Raw genomic sequence first — 23,511 nt, 5'->3', positions numbered from 1 at the left:
CTCCCCATCCCTCTCTCCAATTAATCTCATGGAATATAGGTGGCTGGAGGAAAAAAGCTTCGGACAAAGACCTGCTAAAGTTTCTCTCTAGCTACGACATTATTCTCTTACAGGAGACCTGGTTATTAAATCCTCCGTCCATTCAAGGTTTCCTTACTTATCATATCCCGGCTATTAAATCTAAAACAAGAGGGCGCCCCTCCGCGGGTCTCTGTTGTTTCCTTAAACCCTCCTCCTTATTCACCCTCACCTCCATCCCTTCCCCCTCACTCTATATTCAAATCTTCCTCCTCCAGTACGGTCAACATAAAATCCTACTACTTAATCTTTACTTCCCACCTCCATCCTCCTCTTTGAATAGCACCTGGGTGGAGGTAGAGAACCTTGTCAACCTTAATCTGGAAGCTAATCCATCTGCCTACATTTTGATCCTGGGGGACCTTAATACCCGGTTAGGACCCAATAACTCTGTCCTAGCCAAACATATAAATCTGGAGTTTGATGAGTCGTCTCCCCCCTGGCTCGATCGCCCAAGGTCTTCCAGAGACAAGATTATCACACCTCATGCTACCTTCTTAATTAACCTCTGTCTCAATCTTCACATTGCCATTTTTAATGGCACATGGGGTAAGGACATCCCTGGTGAATACACCCACCTCTCCATTAGAGGTCCAAGCGTAATCGATTACACCATCGCTTCCCCAGCTCTTTTCCCCTTTCTCTTGGACTTCTCTGTTGGTGTTCATGCTGACAGTGACCACCTGCCTCTTCTTTTGTCCCTAACCTTCCCTTCTTCCCCCTCCTCCACCCAAATTCCCCCTTCACAACCCTCTTGTCGCCTTATATGGACTTCTCAAACAGAAGCTGAATTCTTCTCCTGGACCTTACTGCCAGAGATCTCCAATCTTAACCTTACCATTGCTACAACTGACTCTATTGCCACAGCTATCACCTCCTATAATACTCTTGTGGATTCCTTAATTACTTCCCTTAGTAGTCCAACTAATTCCCCATCCCATAACCGTGCCACTTCATGGTTCGACTCCGACTGTTGGCAGGCCAAGAAACATGTTAGATCTCTTTTCCACTCTTTCCGCCTTAACCCTACCCCAGCGTCTCTACAACACTACCTTACTGTCAGAAAGTCCTGCACATTACTTTTAGACTCAAAAAAACATTTCTTTGCTCAACGAAAGTGGTCTGATCTGCTCCAGGCAATTCTATCACACAACTACAAAGCCTTCTGGTCTTTGGTATCTTCTTCCACCACTTTCTCTTCTTCTGACCCTTCTTCTTCTATCCCCTCGGAGGAATGGATAGCCCACTTCTCCACAATTTTCTTCTCCCCAAACCCCAACCCCCCTTCCGATCCCTCGCTCCAGGCCCTCCCCGACTGGCCTCCTGTTACTTCTGAGGAAATACTGGATTTAATCAGCTCACTGAAGTCTGGTAAGGCCCCAGGCCCTGATCAAGTCCTCACTGAGATTCTGACCAGTAACCCCCACTGGTGGTCTCATTCCTTGGCTAACTTTTTCACCTTAGTTAACCACTCTGGCATCCTTCCTAACTCTTGGTTAATCTCCACTCTGATTCCAATATTCAAAAAAGGTGATCCCTCTCTCCCTAGCAACTACCGCCCAATTAGCCTTCTATCTTTTATTGGCAAACTTTATTCAAAATCTCTTCTAGCCAAACTTTCTGCCTGGGCTTCTTCCATTAATCTTCCGGGGAAAGAGCAAATTGGCTTCCGCTCTGGAGCCTCTACTCTTGATCACACTTTACTTTTATCCCATTTAGTTGACAAATATTCCATTCATCACAAATCTAGTTTGTTTGCTGCTTTTGTTGACCTTCAAGGTGCCTTCGACTCTGTTAACAGATCCCTCTTATGGGACAAACTATCTCAATGGGGCATTGATCCTCGACTACTCTTTCTGCTTAGGCGTCTTCACTCTTCAAACACATGTCAGATTCGCCTCCCAAACTCCAATACACTAACTGATAGATTTCAAGTTAACAGGGGTGTCCGTCAAGGGTGTATATTAGCCCCGTTACTGTTCAATTTATTCCTTGCAGATCTCCCTCCTTTCTTATGTAAAGCTACTAACTCTTCCCCCTCTCTTAACGGTGCCCCTCTCTCAGTTCTCCTCTATGCTGACGATGCAGTCCTGCTGTCCCTCTCCAAAGCCGGGCTGCGTCTTCTTCTAGCCAAATTTCAAGACTATTGCTCCATCAACGATCTTAGCATAAATTCTTCCAAAACTAAAATAGTTGTTTTTTCTAAATCTAGCCCTCTATCCACTTGGACAGTTGGTACACAATCCTACCAACAAGTGCCAACCTTTAAATACATCGGGCTCACTTTCCATTTCAAACTAAACTGGGCCTCACACAAAAAATCGGTCATTTCCACATCAACATCCCAACTCAATGTAATTTCTAAATTCCATTACTTCTCGGGCAACCAGTTTGTCCCAGCAGCCTTGCATATTTTCCAGTGGAAACTCCTATCCCACCTTTTTTATGGGGTCCCCATAAACCACGACATTGACTCCATTGCCGCTGTCTTCTTTAGAAAGATCTTAGGTGTTCCCAATATGATTCGCCTCTCCACCATGGTACTTGAATTGGGAACCCACCTTCCTTCTACTCTTGCCTGGGTCTCCACTTTCAAATACTGGCTCCGTATTCATCTCCACTCTAATTCCAATTCTCTTCTCTTTGACCTTCTTAGTGACTCCTACACTTCGAATTGGTTTAAACTGATTGACTCCAAACTTCTATCCCTAGGACTGGACTTAGAATCCCTTTTCGACCTGGGATTACAACAGGCCCATTCCTTGATCAAACACAAACTTTGGCAGCTTGAGTTTGAGTCACTTTCAGCTGACTTAAACCCCACTTGTTCTCCCCTTTTTTTCAGTCTTCCTCCTTCCCTAGGACGCCCTTCTAACTATTTCTCTTCACTGACCAACCCTGGTCAGAGAAGAGCATTTATGTTAGCTCGCCTCAATATCTTCCCTTCGGCGGTTCATGCAGGCCGATTCACTAAGATCCCCCGTGCAAATAGGCTCTGCTTTTTCTGTCATACCCTCCCAGATTCCCTGGACCATATTTTATTTCATTGCCCGGCGCATTCTTCTCTGAGAAAGCTGTTTCTCGAACCATGGCTTTCTCTTTTGCCCAACTCCCTATCCTTTTTCCTGAATGATTCTTGCCTGCGGATTACATCTGCCGTTGCAAGATATCTTTTGGAAATTTCCAATTTAACCCATTACCTATGATACTATTTGTTGAGTGTATCCCCTATTTTACGTTTACTCTGATCATCGCTTGGCTTGTACCTATGTTTTGTTGTTGTCCGTTTATATGCCAATAAAGGTTTCGAAATCGAAAAAAAACAAAAAAACAAAAAGAAATCACGAGTGCATTGGAGAGTCCACAGAAATATGAATCAAGCTGTCTAAAGTCTGTATTATTATTATTTTGCTGAAACTTGTCCACTGCTGTCCTAAACATTAGCCGTAAAATATGTTAGGGAAGAACATATTTAGCTCTTTCTGAGAAGTAAAGCCTGTTACATTGATCAAATCAGAATTATAGTACATGATGTAAATCAGGGGTGGCGAACCTTGGTCATCTAGATATTCTGGAATACAATCCCACCCCAAAAGGCCTTGTCATTATCTGAGGCTTCTGGAAAGTGAAGTATCAAAGCCTGGAGGAACAAAGATCCCCCAAATATAATGCAAATGATGGTGCTGGGGCACACTGCAGTGGAAAAAAATCTGCAAGAAGGTTGATGTATATGAGTTTGTGGATATCCCAGTAGCTGTCCGCCTCCCCCATTCTCAGCCCACCATGGTGAAGTGGGTGTTGAAAGGCCAGTAGGGATGGACATGAAAGTGTGACATTTGTTTGAAGACTTCATTAGAGGTCTGATTCAAGTGCTTGGTCCACTATGACATCACTCCAACTGGCCCTCCCATGGGTCTTTCCAACAGATCTGTCATGGGTGTTCCTGAGAACAGTTTTGTCACCTTTCATGCAGGGAACAGTCTTTCTTGTGTTTTGTTCTTCTCATCAGGTAACTGAGTGGTTTACATCACTCCAGATGTTGAACAGAATCACTCTCCTTTAGCCACTACAGGTGACAGTGACAGAGAGAGGTTTTCTTAGTGTATCGAGCCTCTGCCATTGCCTGCTGCTGCACATTGACTGCCTTCTCTAGTTGGTGCAATTGATGGATTGTGTATGCCAATGGTGGAGCTTATCAGTGTTGGGTACTGGAGGGAGGGGGCTCATCCTGCTCAAAGACAAGAACCGCCCTTGACCACAAACACCCCTGATCCATTGCCACTCCAGTTTGGAACTTGGTGCTAAGCTAGACTAGTTTGCTTGGGCTTGGAACTCAGGGCTCCCCAGGTAGGCCTTGTTCTCCTCTTCTGTCTTCTTGACACTCACTCCAGACAGGCCTTTATATCCTTCTCCATGCCCCTTCCAGAACTTTCCCCTTCTCCTGCTGGCCTCATCTCCTCCTGCTTCTTCTCACTGGGGTCCAGAGTTACTTTCATGTCCCAAGGATGTGGGAGCAGCACTTTCCACTGCCAGTTCAGGAGTGCAGGCCTGGGAGTAAGACGTTTCCAGGTCAGGTCATGTTCCACTTGGTAACGTTAGCATCTCCTCTCTGCTGTCATCTTAGTGGGTGGGAAAGTCATACAGGCTGGCCCGTGATTCACAATGCTAGGTTCCTGCTCACAGAGTGCAAATGGGGGAAAGGTCTGATATGTTAATTCTGAGAAAATGAAAAATATGGAGCATTGCCAAAGTTTTCTGTTTCTATTAATTCCATTCCAGCACTGGCTGTGATATTTTCAATAATAAGTATAATTTAAAGAATTATGGTTTTGCTGCCAGTTTGCCATTAGAGGGTTTTTTTGTGTTTACATAATGTTATATTTTTCCATGAACATTTATGGCATAATTTCTGTGAATATTATTGCTTATCCTTACTCTGTAATGCGAACCATTAGCTTGATATATTGGGAAAAATACATTTGCTAATTTGATCAGACTTCGTGCTGTTAGCAATTTGATAAAAGTAGCAATAGCTATATTGTTTTCCTCTCTAATTTCTTACTGAGGGCAGCTCCACTAATTTGCCTGAAGCACTGTATAAAGGTTTTTAAAAGTGACTGAAAAAACATCAAAATGGACAGATATTGAAATATAGTTCAGTAAACAATTGTTTCAATGAATCCTGAGCTTCACATCTGCAGTTCTATTTTTTGTTTTAAGTTCTTAAGTTTTAGGTTGTCCTCTCATGAACACAGGGGGTATCTGTTTTATGCAAGAGGGATGCAGGATTTCTGAATCACCTCTAGAAATGTTGAAGGCAAGCAGATTTGTATTCAGAAACAATAAATCAGTTGAGTCATCTGTGTACAAGAGCTGTAATACAGTAACCAGCGAATCCCTGTTTCTGCTGGATTTTGTGATTCAGTCCACTTGTTACTGCCCTGGATTCATGGGACAAGTTACTAGAATACATTGGGGCTTCATCCTGTTTGGATTATTTTATATTTCCTGTTAGGGTGCTGTGGCATTGGTGTGGTATTTATGATGAACAGAAATAAAATAAAATAAATAAGTAAATTGCTATTCTGGAGAGAAGTAACAGGGCAAAAAGGAAAACAAGCTGTTTATTAACAAGAGAAAAAGATGTAATCGCCTGTTTCTGTAATATGGCCTTTAGAGAACACATCTGTATATCTAAAACAGTACAGATCAAAATTTAGTTTTTACCCAGGGAAGGAAAGTAGACCATGTGTCAAGAAAACAGCTGTTAGTATTTCTTGTTACCCACTGTTTCAGAGCAAGTGTCTTATGAACATAGTGCTCATCTGTTACAAGCCAAAAATTGTACCATCCAGTCGGGATTGGATATAAATATATGAGTCTTACTATTACCATAGCCTATTCTTTCTTTCTTTCTATTTATTTATTATTATTTTTTTGGCTTGGTGTGGTTTGTAGAATTAAAGAATGAATTAGTTTGTTGATTGTATACTTGATGAGATGATGATGCTTTAGGCCATGAATAAGTGATCTCCATTGGGCTGGCAGCTATTTTTAAGATTTGTCAATGCCCAAGGGCCAATATTGTCAGAGGGGTTGGGAGTAAACAGAGGGGAAGTAAGCAAAGTGATTTATTTGGAAACGTGCATGTAATTATTATCACTTTAAAAAAATTAAAGACAGTTGTTGGAACAATCTGCTCTAAAGAGCAACAAGATACCAGAAAGCCATTTGCTAATGCTATTGAGCACTCTATTAATTTATAGACAATATTCCATGTTTTTCTGTGTCAGCAGATGGTGATCTTTCTCTTAATGAAAAAGAAATGCAATAAGCAGATCTATATTATAGGGCTATATGCTGTTCTTGTGCATAGGTTGCACATTTTAGAGAGGATGTATGGGTACTTTATGAAGCCTGCAGGATACTGCAGGGTCAAAGGTAATCTGCTACTAAAAATAATCCAAATACCTTTCAAATAGTGCCTTGACTAGCCTTCTATCTTCTTCACATTTTAGTGCGTATTTGAACATATTATTTCCTGTGACACAGTGCTATTTTTGGGTCATGGGAAGAAAGAACATGGTTCAGAAATGGGGATATTTTTCATTGTTGCCCCTTATATCAACTTCTTACAAACAGAGTGGTTTTTGCCAATGATGGAGAAAATTGCTGAACAGACAGAAGCCATTTTAGGGAAGTATATTCACTTGTTTCAGCTCAATGCTAATTTGAAATGGAGAAAAAGGCATCGGATCATTTCAAAAAGCATCATACATTTTCTGCATCATACAATTCTGCAACTTGTTTAAATGACCCTAGGGGGTCAGGATTTCTGGTGGAAAGACACGTGTTAAGCTAAACAAGTGCATTCCATTATTCCCTAAGTGCTTGCCAGATGTAGTTTCATGCAAAACCAATCGTCTTCACATCATTTAGTTCAAAATACTGTGAATGTATTTAGGGAACTATATACAAACTGTGAAAGTATTTTGTAGGCATAAAATGAAATCTATATGACATTTAAATAAGCAATCTGAGTTTGCATTATGATGTTACCCATGTGTAGCGAAATGCCAAAAGGTGATGTAATTCCTGTCTGTCCATCACAGAAGCTCAAGGGGTGGGAGCCAAGGATAGGCAGGAGGGGCGGAGTTAGAGAGTCAGAGAGACAGTTGGAGATGTGAGATGGCAGTTAGGGTTTAGAAAAGAGAAGGAGAGGGTTGGTGAATTGAGCTGAGAGTGATATTTATTTATTTATTTATTTATTTATTTATTTATTTATTTATTTATATTATTAGATTTTTACCCCGCCCCTCTAGACAATGTCTACTCAGGGCTTACATAGATAAAAACATAGGAGAGGGAATTGAGAAGGTTAAACAATATTGAACAAGCAGGAATGAAATTATAAGCACTATAAGAGAGATATTGATTGGAAGTATACTACAGTTTGGAATAAAAGTGACTGCCTACATGATCCAATATGTGTTAATACCCGATATAGTTCATACGTGATTTACCTTTATGATTTACTTGAAAATAAAAGAATATTTGTTAAACCTCTGGTTTCTAAGTTCTATAACCCTTAGTTTTGGCAGCACACATGTATAACATAATTGGTATTAGGAGAATATCTGGTGGCAGCGTGAAGGAAAAAGGGTGTGATCCCTTGTGAGGACCAGATAAAACAGGGGCCACAAGGTCGATCACCACACCATGTTACTAGCAATATTTCTGCTAACATCATCTTGGGCCCCAAAGGCATTCACACACTTCCTTTAGTTTGGAAATCATCTTTTTTCTGCAAAGTGTTGCAGAGAGCTGTCTGAAACCCTTTGCATCAGTGACCCATGGTCCAAGCTGACATCACTTAGGCTCAGAATGCATTCAAATGATATAAAATTCATTGTACGATTGTGGTAGACAGCCCACATGTCACTCCTGTCAGTCATTTTAGAGCTCTAGTGCAGGAGCCTATGACAGGACAGGAGGGGCGGAGTCAAGAGAACTGGGTGTGACAGAGAGTCAGTTAGAGAAAAGACTGTGATGTGTTTAGACAAGATATTGGACAGTTGGTTTGTTAGAGCAGTGGTTCTTAACCTTTGTTACTCGGATGCATTTGAACTGCAACTCCCAGAAACCCCAGTCAGGACAGCTGGTGGTGAAGGCTTCTGGGAGTTGCAGTCCAAAACTCCTGAGTAACCCAAGGTTAAGAACCAGTGTGTTAGAGAATAATAAAGGAACTAGAAGTACATTGACAGTCAGAATATATTGAGACCTTAATTAAAGTAAATGAATACAAGCAAGCTTATACGTAATCAAATCCATGTTTACTGAATGAATGATAATAGAACATCCATGATTTTCCTTCTGTGACTTACTTAATACTCCATGAATAAACCTTGTTATATTTGGTAGCAAGAGTGTGAGATTCATAATTGATATAGTGAGGAGGATATCCTCTGGTGGCAGTGAAAAAGGGGAATAGAACAAGTGGTGTCCAAAGGTGAACCTGGGTAAGGGACAAAACACACAGGGGTCACTGGGGTGTGTGCGACAACAATGTCGCCATATTCTGGTGCCATATTAGCTGGTTTTGGAACATTGATAACACTGTCCTAAAGAAAGCTTACTACAAAAAGAATCATATTGAAAACAAGGCATTAATGGGATTAATTAGTTCTTGCTTATGTGTAGAGCCCACCCACAAGCAGGAGCCTCTTCAGACATGCCACTGAAATCACGAGAATGTGGCAACAGAGGGGCCAGGGCCAGGCAATCCCCATTAACCATGTTTAGAATCCTGGCTAATATAAAGCCTGAATAGAGCTTAAGAAATAGTGATCATCAAGGTTTGGTAGGGGCTTGTTATCTTGGGCACACACTCAGAGCTCCCATAATCCCACATATGAGTTGGAAGATTCTGGAAACTGCCCCCAGAGGTTACTTTTGCAAATTCTACCACTCATACCTGATGATGCCCTCAATAAAGAAAATGTGTGACATGTACTGAGGCATAATTATGATTCCCAGCTTCTTGCTTGCATTTTGAAGGGTTGCCATAATTTACCTTCAGACCAGTTGTACTGGATCCATTTTCTCATCCCCCAAGCACCCTCTGTTCTTTGACATTCTCAGTCCTGAGTTGCATTTTAACTAATCCTTAACCAAGGTAACATGGCCAAGGAAAAATATACTTTAAATGCAAAACCTCTTTTAGATTGCATTTTGAACAGCGACATGAAAGAATAAAAAGGTCTTTGTTCAAAGGAAGTATCAGCAGATAATGAACTCATCAAGCCATGATTCAGAAAGTTCCTTAAGATCAGCCTCTTTGTTGGTGGGAGTGGATAAGTATATCTTCAACTGGCAAAGAATTCCATTAGTGCTTTGCTTTCAATATGATTCTTTTCTATAACTTGAGCTTTCTTTCCTTATTAATGACAGAATCCTTCTAACTCATACTTTGCAGTTGTATGCATTTTCTGGCCATTTTAAAAAAATCATCAATGGAATTATTTAGGCTATGACTGAGAGTTTCATTCAGAGTTGGCTTGAGACAAATCAAGGTAGGAAATTAAGGGAACAGTATGTGAGAGAAGCAAAAACAGACTGCCTTAGCCAACCTCTGGAGTTATGTCACAGGATTCTAGTGACAAGACCCACAAACCCCTAGAATTTCTTATGGAGATGCTGTCTGGTCTTTCTGACTATCCGTCACTCTTTCCCCAACCATTCCTTGAACTCTTGCTTACTGTTCAAGTGCCAAGTGCAAGAATGTGAATAATACCAAAGTCTTTTTAAATTGCTGTGATGGACATGAAAAATATGTGATCCTGTAACTAATAAGGTGCATATGAAAGGTAAGTGATTAGATGCAGAGGACAATGTCATCCAGGGTCTTGTAAGCTGCTGCTTTATATATCCAGGAAATGACATGATAGGTGCAGGTCTGTCCCAGGTTTGCTCTTACGTTGTGTAAGGAGAGGACAAATCTATGGCATGAAATCACATAAGGTTGGGTTGGCCATGGAAGATCAAGAACACAGAAGGTACACAAGGCTCGGCACCAAAAGGAAATCATTCCCAACCTGGAGGTCTCAAAAAATGATAGCCTGCAACTCCCATCTTTGCCCAGCAACACAACCATCTGATTAGGGAAGGCCACTAAGGGATCTTGCAGACTTTTTCTTCATTTTTTCACATTCTGGACACACTACAAGGGCGGAAACTTGTCCTTTGTATTTGACTATATAACAGCTTCCTCGGTAGTATGGAACCACTTGCCAATCTAAGGGTCCTTACGTATGACCTACTGCCAGTTGGCACAGGGGGTGGACTTCATTCCTCAGGCATCTGCCTTGACTGCCAACTCTGCTTGGTGAGATATATTATCTGCACTTCTTTATACATTTCAAAAGGATGCATTTTAATATGTGAAAGGTTATATTAAAGGAAATCCACTGAAGACAAAGTAGTGACTACATTACATTATGGAGTTACCATCTTTGTGACAGGAGAAATTATAATTGTGGTTGTTTAGTCATTAAGTCGTGTCTGACTTTTCATGACCCCATGGACCAAAGCACGTCAGGCCCTCCTGTCTTCCACTGCCTCCCAGAGTTTGGTCAAATTTATGTTGGTTGCTTCGATGACACTGTCCAGCCATCTCATCTTCTGTCATCCCCTTCTCCGCTTGCCTTCACACTTTCCCAACATCAGGGTCTTTTCCAGGGAGTCTTCTCTTCTCATGAGATGGCCAGAGTATTGGAGCCTCAGCTTCAGGATCTGTCCTTCTAGTGAACACTCAGGGTTGATTTCCTTCAGAATGGACTGCAAGGTTTGTTCTCCTTGCAGTCCAAGGGACTCTCAAGAGTCTCCTCCAGGACCACAGTTCAAAAGCATAAATTCTTTGGTGGTCAGCCTTCTTTATGGTCCAGCTTTCACTTCCATACGCCACTACTGGAAAAAAAACATAGCTTTGACTACGCGGACCTTTGTCGGCAAGGTGATGTCTCTGCTTTTTAAGATGCTTTCTTGGTATTAACTAAATGATAATTAGTTTGTGGAATATGAGTCTAACCAGTGACAGAGAAGGGAAGTGTGTACAATTATATCACATATATTGAAAATGAACATGAAGAACATTGTTAATAAAGTTTATTATTAAAAATGTTCATGTACATGCCATTTTGTTTTTGATAAATTGGCTGATATCCTGTTTGTGCCATGTAAGACTGATAACATCATTAGGCACAGCTATTTTTCATAAATAAAACATTTTTAACCCCCACCCAATGGTCCAGAGGCTCCCACAACATGTCTTAGATCACAAGGAAACTGATAGGTATGGCAGGATTGATTTAATGTCTTAAAACTGCTGCCTGAGGTAAAATCATCCTGGTGGTGGTTATTTTTGGAATTTAAAGACTCTTTCCTCCACCTGGAGCTACCAATGGCTTCCCTAAAATGAAAGGGTCCTGATTACTGTCTGGGGGAGAGGAGTTTAGAAATGTCTCATTTCTAAAAACAAAATGAAAACAAAGCCCATCATGTCTGATGACATCAACAACCTAACGCAGCACAACTTATGCTGTTTAATTTCAGCCACTGTTATTATGTAAACATCTGCTGGAAGATGTGCCTTAGTCACCAGAAAAGGGTTTATGTCAGCAATTTGACATCTGCAAAAATCACGAAATGACATATTTTAAAGTCACATCTGCCATTTGGCAGCTGATTTATTTATAACCTTTCTTAAAATATAGCTTTAGTTATAAATAAGCAAAGCTGGAAAAGAGATGCTTTTGGAAAACATTTTGGCAGCACTGAGAAGCACCCCTATTGTGACAAATTTTGCATGGTTTGCATTAAAGGGTGTGAAAATGCTTATTTAGAATAACTATTGCTGATGCTTTTTGGAGGCTGTTCTGGTTGTTTTCAATGATGTCAATATTTGGCTAAATATTTCACAATAAAAAGTTGTAGCATCTTGCTATCCACTGTGTGAATCCCTCTTGGCTGGAATCACCTCTGTGACTAATACAGAAAACACTGGCCTCACCTCCACTTGGTTTCTTATTTCCTCACCAGAACTGAGAAAACTTACTTTTTTGGATTACAACTTCTTGAGATACCCAGCCAGCACAGCCAATGATCATGCTGAAACATGTTGCGAGTTGGCAGTAAAATTGTTTTTTTGTTTAGATAACTCTGTTCTTTATTGATGTGACTCAAAGAAATCTAATTTGCCACTTTCTAAGTGCATCCAGCCAGGACTCACCCATGTGACTTTGCAGAAAGAAAGAATATTCAATATATAGATATAAGATGGAAACGGGACTGATGATGCAGCGTTATCTATAAGGAACACAGAAGACAAGATGATTGGAAGAATGCAGAATATAACATGTAAATATATGAAAATCTACTCAGAAATTGAATTTTCCTAAGTTTAATGGGTCTTAATTCCTAAGTAAATGGATTGGGATTTCAGTATTAGAATTTGAAAACTACACCCACCAAAAGTGCTGTTTTGCTCCAGCATTCAACAGTTCAACAACTAATTGAACTGAGAGTTACATGTTTAATATGGGATATACACAGTTATTAACACATCATTCAGTAATGTACACACTAGTGATCACATGTTTGTCCACACACATACACCTTGACCATGTAAAGAAGTGCTAAATATTCTATTTGAATGATATATTGCATGTCCACATTGATCCATTGCATATTTTTCAATTATATAATAATTTAAAGAGCTCATTTATTAAGAAAAATAAACCCTATTCTGTTAGAAATAATGGCTGAAATCCTGCGGTGCAGTGGTGTATTACAACATTATGTCTGTGGTAGCTACAATCATGCAAGGCTACTTCTGTCAGCACGTTGTGCAAGTGGTTGAAGTGGGAAATATGTGATTTTTTTTCCCCATAATTTAATTTGAGACCTGAAACTGCCCCAAAGTTTTCAATTGTAGATATTAATTCTCCAACTGATTCAAAATAAAAAGTAAGGGTGATAAGGGGCATCCTTGTCTTGTACCTTGTTGAATTTGAATCTCTTCAGAGATTTGAATATTAATCTTGACTCTTGCTTTTTGTTGTGAATAAATTGATTTCACTGCTTGAAAAAAACTTACTTGGAGGCCCATCATTTTAATTGGATCAACATAAACTTCCAATTCACATTATCAAAGGCTTTCTCTGCATCTAAAAAAGATCAACATCATTTGTTTTTCTGGATGTACTTCATAATGTTTCAATATATCTATTACTGTTCTCATATTTGCTCCTAATCTCCTTTTGGGAAGAAAGCCAGTCTGTACCATTGAGGTTAACACCTTTTTCAGCCTGTTGACTAAAATCAAGGCAAAAATTTTATAATCCACATTTAAAGAGAACACACAGTCTAATGTGTTCTGCAGTAGCAATGAACACATTAGAATATGCCCCTCCCCACCCATATAGGTACCTTGGTGCCAAGTGTCCCCCTTCAGTTGAGTCAACCACCACTTAATAGTAAGCAAACAATGGCGTGACAGAGGGGAGGATGGGCAGGATGTGTGAATCACAGAGGTCCACTTGAAGAACTACAATTACAGGTGGGTAACCTGTTGTTCTTCATTGTGGCCTCTGTGAATCACACCCTGGGTGACTAGTAAGCTGTCTTACCTGGACGCAGAGTATCACGCCAAGGTAGGGGCTAAAACAGCATGTCCAAATGCCACATCAGACTTCTGCCGGATGTTGAGTCTATAATGATGAATAAATGTGAGTGGCTGTGCCCAAGTGGCAGAGGCATAGACATCCAGAAGAGGTACGCCGCGGAGAAACCCTGTAGAGGCTGCCACTACCCTGGTGGAGTGAGGGCGAACCACTCTAGGGGCTGGTTGTTGAGCAAGTTGATAAGCCAAATGAATGGTAGAGGCAACCCATCTGGAGATAGATTGGGAAGTCACCTGACGGCCTTTTGTAGGTAGCTAATGGCTTATGAAGAGACGAGATGACTGTCTAAAACAGTGATGTCCAACCTTGGCCCTCCAGATGTTCTTGGACTTCAACTCCCAGAAATCCTGGCCAGCAGAAGTGGTGGTGAAGGCTTCTGGGAGCTGTAGTCTATTATTGAACTGCATAAAACACCTGGTTGACTAGTTGGCGCAATTTGTCAAACAGAACACTGGTCGGGGCAAACGGGAACCTGATGCGTGTGCTGAGCATGGGTTTGAACCACACGTGATGAAGCGAGCTGTCAAGATTGTTGCTGTCAATGGTCCTGGTTAGGGATCGGTGGGCGATCCGAGGGCATTGAATATGGAATGGGATGGGAATCCTTGGGTTATGGAATAACCAAAGTATTGCTGGAAGGAATGGAAGGTTATGGACTGGGAGGGGAGGACGTTACTTGGTAGACTCTATCATCCCATTCTGGAGACTGAGAACAGGGTTGATGAGATGGAAGTCTGTCATAATCTGAGGGAGATCTGACCAAAATTGATTCAGAGATCTGTGGTTGTGGTGGGATGTCTGTAGGCTTAGACTGTTTAGCTTGTTTAAGAGGAACAGGCTTCTGAGCTGGAGCAGCTTCAGTAGGTCGATGTTTGGAGGTTGTTTTCGAAGTCAAGGACTACGGTATGGAGGGTTTCAATTTCTGTGTCTTCGAGGTCTTAGACGATGCAGATGGAGAATCGGAATGAGCTGGTGTAGCCAGAGACGTTGTTTCGATGGTTCAGTAATGACTTTTTCCATTGCTTTGGTTTGGGAAGTGGCTCTACAGGGAGGTTGGGCCATTTGAACTGGTTGTAAGGATTGTTCCCAAAGCGGAATTTTAGCCTCGAGAGGTGAGATCAAAGAACTCTGTGCTTAAAATTTTTGCAGTGGGTAAAGGAGGAAGTTTGATGTTGTTCTCCCAAGCAGAAAAGGCACTTAGCTTGTCGTTCAGAAAGTGGGATTATCACAGACAATGCAGTGCTTAAATGGGCCCAAAGGGGTCATGAATAGGAGAAAATAACTGAGGAGAAAAACCAATGATTGGAGCATGTGTGTCTGCTGCAGCCGGAGGCCGAGCGAGGGGAAAGAAAAAAATCTCTGATGATAAGGAGTTTGATCTAATAATTTAAAAGAAAAAGATTGATAACAGGAAGGAATCAAGAATAAGCTCTCTTTCTCTTTACTCACAGAAGCAGAATTATGAGGCTCTCAACATGGCGATTGAAAGAAACTGAAAGGGGACGCTTGGTGCCAAGGTACTTATACGGGTGGGGAGGGGTATATTCTAATGTGTTCATTGCTACCGCAGAAGCTCTAGAATCTTCCGATGAGGCTCCGAGCAGGGGCGAATCACCAGGGGTATGACTCACAGAGGCCACGAAGAAGAACAATATCCCCCCCCCCCCGCTTTTTGTACAATATGTGATTGATTGTGCAATTGATGTGCATGGTCCTTGTTGCTGGGACAGAATGCCAGGCACATTTACAATGGGGTAGCTTTATGTTACATTTTTTTGAACAAGATTCTGACTATTCTCTCACATTTCATATATAAAATCAGGGCTAACAATTCAGAGTTGACTGGGAATAGCAACAGAACTGGTAAATCTAATTATATACAGTACAAGCACAGAGGTAACTTTTCCCTTAATTGACAGTCTCATTAATTGCCATAATGAAATAGATACAGGCTTAGAAAGATAAAAAATCTTTACCAACAAATATCTCCTATTTTATGAATGGAAGCAAGTTGAGTAAGTTTACGACAGAAGGAAGCTTATGCTACAGTTAAGACAAACAGACTTTCAACAAGCTTCGAGATTATTTGCATTTTGTTTCAGAATGTTGCCAAAGGAAGTAAAAACACCAGACTCCAAGACAAAAAAGAAAAAAAATGACAAGGGTGCATTTTATCCCTATATCTGTTCAGTCTGAAAAACTAGCTTAGATTCAGATGAATCAAGAGTGAAAATTGGTGGAAGAAACATTAATAATTTAAGACATGCAGATGACACCATCTTACTGGCAGAAAGCAGCAATGATAGGAAATGACTTTTTGTGAAAGTGAAAGAAGAAAGTTTCACAGCAGGACTGGAGCTGAACATTAAAAGGCCAAAATCACAACTACAGAAGTACTACACAACTTTAACGTTGACAAGAAATTGAAATAGTTGCAGATTTTGTATACTTTGGTTTAAATATCAATCCAAATGGAGACTGCAGCCAAGAAATCAGAAGACTGGGACTAGAAAGGGCAGCTATTAAGGGCTTAGAAAGGATAATGAAGTATAAGGATGTGTCATTGGAGGCCAAGACCATCCACACTCTTGTATTTCTGATCACTATGTATGCATCCGAGAGCTGGACAGTTAAGAAAGCAGACTGGAAAAAATTGATTAGTTTGAAATGTTGTGCTGGAGAAGAGCTTTGCCGATACCCTAGAGTGCCAGAAAGACAAACAAGTGGATCCTAAAACAAATCAAGCCTGAACTGTCTCTGGAGGCAAAAATAATGAAACTGAGGCTGCACTACTTTGGGCACATCGTGAGAAGACAGGAAAAGAAGGCCAAATAACAGATGGATAGACTCCCTAAAGGAAGCCACAGGCTTGAGTTTAAAATTTCTGAGCAGGGCTGTTGAGGACAGGACATTTTGGAGACTGCTCAGGCATAGGGAGATTGCTCATTCATTATAAGAATCTTCTAAAACAGAAAAAGTCATTATATATTTGCTCACAATGGGAAGAACTATTAATGGAAGCCCAAAACAAAGACTCTCAGTAATTTTGGAAACTTATTAACAAATCAAGTACCAACGACCATTCATTGACTCAACCCAAAATACCTACATGTGTATGGGAGGCCCATTTTAGGGACTTATTCAATGAACCCTACACTAAAAAGAAACTTTTGGAAATTTCTATGGAGAGTAATAGACCTACTGCTGAGGTGGGAAAGGATTTTCCAGTATGGGACCCTGTCACCCCCAGCGAAATCTGTGAAATAATTGCTACTCTAAAGAACGAAAAGGCACCTGGTGAGGACAGAATTGTGGGTGAAGCCTACAAAGCAGTACCAAACTGGTGGACTTCTATCCTTTCAGCTTTATTTACAGAAATTAACGAGAGTGGTTGTTTTCCCCCACAATGGAACATCAATGTAGTGGTCCCTAGATATAAAAAAAGGTGAACCAAGTAATCCAGCCAGTCTTTGCCCTATTAGTTTGCTGGATATCTCATCAAAAATATATACTAAATATCTGGCAAAAAATTTAAATTCTTGGCTTGAGTCTAGTGAAATGATTGCAGAAGAGCAGGCAGGCTTTCAATGTAATCACTCAACAATAGATCACTGCTTTGTTTTTTCTCACTTAGTATATGAGAATGTAAAACTAAAACATAAGCATCTATATGTAGCATTTATTGATTTCACAGCAGCTTTTGATTCTATATGCCGAGATCATCTCTGGGGTAAGTTAAGCAAAACGTGTATAAATAAAAGATGGTTGATGTTGATGCAAGAGCTCCACTCCAACGCTAAGATTCAGGTCAGGATGGATCGCTCAGGTTTGTTATCAGGTATAATACCAACTGTGACGTTCCACCCAGTGTTCCCTGTTTGTTTTCCCCAAACCAAGGTTCACTCTGGCGACGTTTTCTGCCACCAGTGGATATCCCTTATGCACACTCTCACAATTTTTCATTTGTTTTATTGATTTATTCACTTTAACCAACTTATTAATAATACCAGTTCTATCTAGTTCTCTGACTATCTATCTTGACTATTCAATTTCTCTCCTCCACACTCTCATTCTCCCTTTCACCTTCACTCTTCCTAACTCTCTCTGTCTAAATATCTGTCTAACTGATCCCGCCCCTCCAGTCCTCTCATAGGCTCATGCATTCGTCACACCAACTACAAGAGGTGTCCGTCAAGGATGTTTGTTAGCTCCATCTCTGTTTAATATTTACGTCAACTCATTAATTGCTGAGTTGAGCAACAATGATAACATTGTACTACCCAAACTGGGATTTAGAAAATTATCAGTACAGTACTTATGCATGCTGATGACACTGTTTTGTTATCACAAACACAACAAGGGCTAAGGAGGCTGCTGAAAGATTTTAATCAACTAGCAACACAAGAAAAACTGAAAATTATGGAAAAACTAAAATACTAGTATTTGCCAATAGGTTTAAAAATCATGTACGCAGATTGATGGCCACCCTATAGAACAAGTGAAGTCCTTTAAATATCTAGGACTAAACGTCTCAACTGGCTCCTGGAAAACCCACCTAGAGAATACCAATAGAATTGACACCAACACTATTAACCACTATTAAGGTTCTATTGGGGCAGAGGTGGCAGGCAGTTCCCACCTGCTCTTAAAATCTACGAGGCCAAAGTTATATCACAGGTATGCTACGGTGCTGAAATATGGGGGTCCACCCAGAAAATGTACCTAGAAACAACCCATAATAAATATCTGTGAGCTATCCTAGGCCTCCCTAAAGGAACTGAGACTTGTATTCTCTGGTTGGAAGCAGGCCTTCACACTATGAAGGCTATTGTACACACCCATGCTATTAAATTCTGGTTGAAACTGAAAAAAGGGATCAGATTGGATCTAGTACTGGCTGCTTTAAAAGAGATGCTAAATTTTAACAATACGACAATTTTATTGTGGAATCAGGAAATTTTACAAATTATTGATATGTATGGTCTTTCTCATGATCTGTTAAATGTTTTTAATTTAGAAATGGCAGCACGATGCTTGAAGTCCCATATTTGAAAATATGTTTTTCGAGCTGACCTATTTCTGCCTATATGTCAAAATGTGCGTCCTGGTATGCTAAGTTACCTATGCAAACAACTCACCCACAGTATTTAACTAATATATCACATTTTAAATGGAGAAACACTTTTACAGCATTACGTTGCAAGTCTATGAGTTCTGCAGTGGTTGAAGGATGTTACCAACAGATTCCTTTGGAGGAAAGAGTTTGCCCATGTGGAAGTTGGATCATTAGATCTTCAACTAATGCAGTTGAAGATCTAACCCACTATTTAATTGACTGCCCAATCTATAAAGATCAGAGAGTAGCTTTGTTCCAAGAGTTAGGTTTCACATTTTATAGATCTGGTGCATATTTGATAAATTTTCTATTGGGGGATAAGGTGCCGTACATTTCTGAAAAAGCAGCCGGCTTTACTTTTAGAGCAATGGTTTTAAGAAAGAGGTTCTGTAATTATAATGCTCATGCTTTAACTGAGGATTGAGCTGTTTCACATGATAATGTTGTTTTTAAATGGGTTTATTCATATACTATATTTGATATTTTATCCTATTCAAACTTTTTTTTTGTATTGGCTACAGGTATACACAAATAAATTTGCTTTACTTACTTACATTCATAGGGGCACCGTAAGTCAGGGGTGACTTGATGGCACACAACAAGACAAACAATAGATAGAAACACAGCATTTCTATATGCATAAGAAACTTAGTGTTCTGCTGGATTACAAGAGCAGTGCCAATATCTCTGGTAGCTGCCACACAGTTGTACAAACCAAAACAAACGTACGTCTGTGAGAAGGATGGACTGGCAGAGTGGATCTTCTAGGTCTGTACCAATAAAAGGACCCTCTTCGTTAAGGGACAGGTAGCTGGGGATGTGGAGCAGATGGGAACAGGAAGCTTTAGACAGTCAGAAACGAGGAGAGTAATGCCTGGTAAGATGTGTTCACCTCCTTGATGATCTAAGTACAAAACAGATTTCCCAGAGGAGCCCAGTTGTTGTTACAGGAACTGAAGGAAAGCTGATGAGAAAAGCTGAAGATATATCATAGGGATTTTTTTAAAACCTCCCCATCATATTCAATCCCCTCCCTGCTGTGCCAAAAATGTTCTTCCACTGTATTTTCATTAACTTTGGTACTTTTCTAGATTTTTCTCACCAATTCCTTTAAGAAGAATTTTGACTCAACTGTGACTTGCAGTGGTCACAGTCACCTTGGGTATTGAGAACCCATTAGAGGGCCCTGCAAATAGTAAGGGGGACTCTTCCTGCTGTTTTTCTCCTACTGGAGATTAGACATTATCATGGCTATTTTGACCTGGGATGCTGCGGATGTAAACACTGATGTGCTAAATCCAAACCAGGTCTTTCCAGATCTTTCAGCCAATAAGTTCTTACCTTTCCTGCACTTCTTTTCCCATTTATTTTTACCTTGAATTAGAAGCTATAACAACCTGTACTTTTCATTTCTCATTACATAGCCAAGGCCGTCTGACTTTCTGCATTTTACATATTTTATCATTTGTTGGTCTTTATTCATTCATCTTAGAGATTCATTGCTCACCCTCTCTAAGAAGTTCTAAAACTCAGTAATACATCCTCATTTCAAATTCATCTTTTTTTTATAGTGGTCCATAATTCCGTGCTATACAGTAGCACTAAGAACACTTGACAGTTGACACTATACAATGTACATTTTCAAGGATAAGTTTATGTTTTTACTGTATATCACTTCTTAAGGAAGCTACTCCTGGCTATCTCTGTTCTGACTTCTATTCTATGGTCATGATTCTAGTGTTCATTCATCATAGTTTCTCCTTCCTTAAACCGAAAGGTTTAGGTGCCTGGCAGAGTGCCAAAACTTAAATAAGCCAATTCTTCAGGGCAGTTTAGAAACGCTCTGAAGACTGGATTAAATCTAATGTTAGTCCTATTTAAAGTAGATCCAATAAAATCAGTAGAATGTTTGTTGTGACTAAAAAAAGTCCCATTCATTTCACTTCTACTCTAGGTAGAACACAGAATTTAGCAACAGAGAGGTGATGGCAAAACAATACAGTATCAGGGATGGATATTGTGTGTGTGTGTGTTTCAAAGCAATTCCTGATTTGCTTACCTGTTTCACAAAGATGCATCCCCAATAAGATAATTTTCAAAGTGAGTTGCATTACTATGTTATGCCACCATTCCAAAGATGCTAATAAACAGTGGCTGATATTTTGTTGCTTACTGTAAACAAGTATAACTTTTAGTCATTTTGAACTGCCACAATTCTAGGGGGGAGGGATATATATACATGCATGAATCCAACATGTGCCTCCAAACATTGCAGTGGGAATTCTTTATTGCTGACCAGGAATAGACTGAAAGTTACACATTTTCTTATACTAAGCAACAGAATTTCAGTCAATATGTTGAAGAATTTATGGAAAAGAAACAAATATAGCAGATACTTTCAAAGAAGAATAATTTAATGAGGCACCCACAATTTTAGAAAGCTAAAAGACTGCTGTTTTTAAAACAAATAGAAGAAAATAAAGCTAATTGGGAAATAGCAATAGAGCTATTCCAAGCCACAGAAACCAAATCCATTCTAGTCCTAACAAGAACATGCCAATAAATATGGAAAACAAAACAAAGGAGATACCAAAGGACCATCACATTAATTTTCCATACAAACAAGAGTGCTAGGCAAGATTTCATGTGAAAACTCTTACTACATAAAGAGCAAGAAATGTCAGATGTTCAGACTGTGTTCAGAAAAGAAAAAGGCATTAGAGATTATATTGCAAATATATGTTGATGACTGCAATAAGAAATAAGAAGACTGAAACTCTGAAGGGCAGCTACAAGGGACAATAAAAGACACTTAAAGATAAAGCTGTATTGCTGGAGACCAAGGTCAAGATCATCTCTACTATGCTGTTCCTTATTACTATGCACAGATCTGAAACCTGTACAATGAAAAAAGCTTACAGGGGAAATAAATTTCACTCATTTAAATTGTAGTGTGAGGCAATTGCTTTATGGAAGCCATAGACTTCAAGGAAGACAAATAAGAGGATTCTAGATTATATCAGCCTGAAAACCCCACTAGCAGTTAAAATGAGTAAACTGAGATTGTTGTGCATTGGGGATATCTCAGGAAGACAAAAGTCATTAAAAAATACAATAATATTAAGAAAAATTAAAGGCAGTAGGAAAAGAAAACAACCTAATGTAAACTGAGACAATGAGGGAAGCCAGCCATTAATCTGCAAGACCTGCTCAGGGATGTTAATGATAGGACCTTTTGGTGGCCAAAAATTTGTAAAATAACAGCAATAGTAATAATGGCAGTGAACATGCTGCAAAGTTGATTAGATTTATGGCAACTTTCTCTAGGATTTTCTAAGTATAAAGTGGCCCAAACTATGGTTGTTGTAGGTTTTTCGGGCTGTCTGGCCGTGTTCTTGAGGTTTTTCTTCCTAACATTTCGTCAGTCTATGTGGCCGGCATCTTCAGAGGACAGGAGTCAGAACTCTGTCTTTGCTCTGACTCCTGTCCTCTGAAGATGCCAGACACAGAGACTGGCGAAATGTTAGGAAGAAAAACCTCAAGAACGTTGCCAGACAGCCCGAAAAAAACTACAACAACCATCAGATCCTGGCTGTGAAAGCTTTCAAGAATATATTACCTCAAAATAGTTCACCACGTTTGGCCTTGGAGTTCAAAACGCAGCAGGGCAAAGGCTAATTGTCAAGATCTCGATGTCCCCAACAACCCAGATAGTGTGGCTGCTGACCTTGTGCCAGACATCCTGGAGACTGAAGTCAAGTGGGCCTTAGAAAGCATGGCTAACAACAAGGCCGGTGGAGGTGATGGCATTCCAGTTGAAATATTTAAAACCTTAAAAGATGACGCTGTTAAGGAGCTACACTCAATATACCAGCAAGTTTGGAAAACTCAGCAATGGCCAGAGGATTGGAAAAGATCAGTCTACATCCCAATCCCAAAGAAGGGCAGTGCCAAAGAATGCTCCAACTACCGTACGATTGCACTCATTTCACACGCTAGCAAGGTTATGCTCAAAATCCTCCAAGGTAGGCTTTAACAGTATGTGGACCAAGAACCCCCAGAAGTAGAAACTGGATTTCAAAGGGGCAGAGGAACTAGAGACCAAATTGCTAACACACGCTGGATTATGGAGAAAGCCAGAGAGTTCCAGAAAAACATCGACTTCCGCTTCATTGGCTATGCAAAAGCCTTTGACTGTGTGGACCACAGCAAACTATGGCAAGTTCTTAAAGAAATGGGAGTGCCTGATCACCTTATCTATCTCCTGAGAAATCTATATGTGGGAGAGGAAGCAACAGTTAGAACTGGATATGGAAAAACTGAAGGTTCAAAATTGAGAAAGGACTACGACAAGGCTGTATATTGTCTCCCTGCTTATTTAACTTAGATTCAGAATATATCATGCGAAAGGCAGGACTGGAGGAATCCCAAGCCGGATTTAAGATTGCTGGAAGAAATATCAACAACCTCCGATATGCAGATGATGCTACTCTGATGGCAGAAAGTAAGGAGGAATTAAAGAACCTTGTAATGAGGGTGAAAGAGGATAGTGCAAAAATGCTCTAAAGCTCAACATCA

General features: G+C 40.1%; 1 long non-coding RNA gene across 1 annotated transcript; it reads right to left on the bottom strand.

Annotated features, from left to right (window-relative positions):
* Positions 1-1,318: 1,318 nt before the first annotated feature.
* LOC144583471 (uncharacterized) lies at positions 1,319-22,352 on the bottom strand. Its single transcript, XR_013537244.1, has 3 exons — positions 19,663-22,352; positions 12,365-12,441; positions 1,319-11,043 (listed from the first exon to the last, which is right to left on the bottom strand). It is a non-coding gene; the product is annotated as an uncharacterized LOC144583471 (long non-coding RNA).
* Between the last annotated feature and the right edge of the window lie 1,159 nt (positions 22,353-23,511).

The sequence above is a fragment of the Pogona vitticeps genome, chromosome 6 (assembly GCF_051106095.1).
Source record: "Pogona vitticeps strain Pit_001003342236 chromosome 6, PviZW2.1, whole genome shotgun sequence".
Classification (NCBI taxonomy): Eukaryota; Metazoa; Chordata; class Lepidosauria; order Squamata; family Agamidae; genus Pogona; species Pogona vitticeps.
This window is presented reverse-complemented; position numbering and strand designations above follow the sequence as displayed.